This window comes from Hippocampus comes, unplaced genomic scaffold (genome assembly GCF_001891065.2).
Source record: "Hippocampus comes isolate QL1 unplaced genomic scaffold, H_comes_QL1_v1.1 scaffold7, whole genome shotgun sequence".
In the NCBI taxonomy this organism is placed as follows: domain Eukaryota; kingdom Metazoa; phylum Chordata; class Actinopteri; order Syngnathiformes; family Syngnathidae; genus Hippocampus; species Hippocampus comes.
Genome location: NW_017842060.1, coordinates 1118530 through 1120860, shown reverse-complemented (window position 1 = coordinate 1120860; position 2331 = coordinate 1118530).

The following is a 2331-nucleotide window of genomic DNA, read 5'->3' as shown; positions in this document are numbered from 1 at the left end:
ATGAGAAGAACAATTCTAATGCGTTTGAATCATTGAAGTTTTCAATTTTGTGAATTTTTTTGACAAAGAGGAAAATTTCCATTTCAATGAAAAAAAGCTTGGGGGCGGGTGGGGGAGATGTTCCATTCAATACGTTGTTATTTACAAGAATGAAGTATTTTGCGAGACAAACAGCAGCATTTTGCAAGAGGACATTACAAGTCATATGAAGAGGAAAAATCTTTTGGATCAAATCGGCAAGAAGTCATTCAAGGAAAAAAAAAAGTTGATGGTGAAATTCCGACTATTCTCCTTGCATCTCAATGGCTGCATTTTACAAAATTAAAAGTCAAAATTGGAAAGGGGGAAAAAAAAGCTTTAAAATCTCAATTTTGCATCCTCATAAAATTTGCAACCAAAAATAAATATATCCCCCAAAAAAAGTTGCGATGGTAAAATTCCGACTATTCTCCGAGCATCCCAATGGCCGCAACCCCCCCGCAAAAAAACATCAGATGATATTGTTGTCGTACATCATTAATGAAAAAAAAAAGTCTCCGAACACTACGAACTGGGTAGAAAAAAAACAACATGTCAAGATATGAGAAGGGTGTCATTTTTAAAAACATTCAGATGCCTCGCGGTGTATCATTTGTGGCAAACGTCCGCATTCTTAGCACCGCAATCGTAGCAAAAGCTCGAAAAATAAAAATAAGCCCCCTGCCCCCGATCATACAACGATGCAAAAATATGTGATTCTCTTTCTCTAAACTATGATACAACTAAAGCCAGTCTGGGCGACTACGTCGTGCACGTGTTAATTCTTAGTAGGATCTCGCCTCTGAACAACAACAAGCTCAAAAACAAACAAACAAACTTGTCATGAAATGTTTACAAACAAAGCTCTTCGGAATTCAAACGTCCCAAAAGTTTTCCATCCAGATGTATTTGGCTTGCGAGTCATCCTTGTGAAATAACGAATGAGACGAATCTCGAGGGGACGTTTATGCGACAGCCAACTTTTTTAATTCCCCCCCGCCTGCCAGGATTCTACAGCATGTCAAGACAGAGGCGTAATGAGCCGGTATTGGTTTCGCCGACGCCTTTCCTGCAACCGCTGTGGGTTCACACATTCAGATAATGAGATGCATGGACATCACAGTTCAATTTCGCTGGCGGCGGTTTCTCACGACATTTTTTAAAAACCGCATTGCATGTACAGCAGTCCAAAATTCGCTTTGTGAAATGTTTCCAGTTTCGTGAGATCCCGCTTAAAAAAAAAAAAAAAACCCCGGTTGCATAATCATCACCTTACGCTGCCATATTGGTTCCCGAAGACTTCCGTTTTGCCATTTTTTGGCTCACTTTTGACGGGAGGTGTCAGGATGCTGATCCTGACACGTGTGCTACCAAATCGGCAAGAATAAGACAGCAGGGATAGGCCGCAGCACACCAATGGATGGCTGGAGGAAGATTCCGCAAGTTTGGCCCACTTGGTCGTCGACGGCAACAGATTTGCAGTGCTTCAAAATGAAACGAGAGGCGCCCTTGCGTTGGGCTTTTTTTTAGTGCAATTCCAACATTCGCGCTGGCCCAAGTTTTTCTGTCGTTTGTCCGACCCTCGGCCCGTCCATTTTGGGAGGAAAAACAAAAACAAAAGAAGACTGCAGAGGTGACGTCAACAAACATGCAGTGCAGGCGTTTACATTGGAGACGCTTCCTCTTCGCCTCTCTTTTGTCTGGATTGTGACTGCCGCAGTGCCTCTTCGACTGTCCTGCGAGATTGTTTAACACACATCCCTCCTCCTCTTTTTTTTCTCCCTCCCCTCCTCTCCCCCCTTCCTTCAAGTCTGGCATGATTAGAATTCGCTCGGTTCAACAGTCTGGTCAATATCGCGCTTCCGATTGGGCAACGGCCATGGCGGGGGGAAGAGGACAGACAGAGACCCTCTTCATCCTCACTTTTTGCATTTAAAAAAAAAATGTTAAAAAAACACAGGCGATTGGGGATTGGGGAGGAGGGTAGTGAAGTCCGCAGGCCCCCCCCCCCTTTTAGATACATGTAAAGCCCATAACAGACGAATATGACGCTTTGTTTGTCCATTCAAAGGAATATAAACATGACTTTGGTGCATAAGATAGGTGTGTGCGTGTGCGCGTGCGTGTGTGAGAAAGGCAGACGAAAACAAACATGCCACCCACGCGGGGGCAAGCATGCGCAATCAGGAGCCAGACACACGCGCGCACACACACACACATATATGGAGTGTGTAGATGGCACTCTGGCTGACACGCGCCATAAAAGGAGATGTGGGAATGTGTGTGAGGAGCGGCATTAATATGCGCACACAT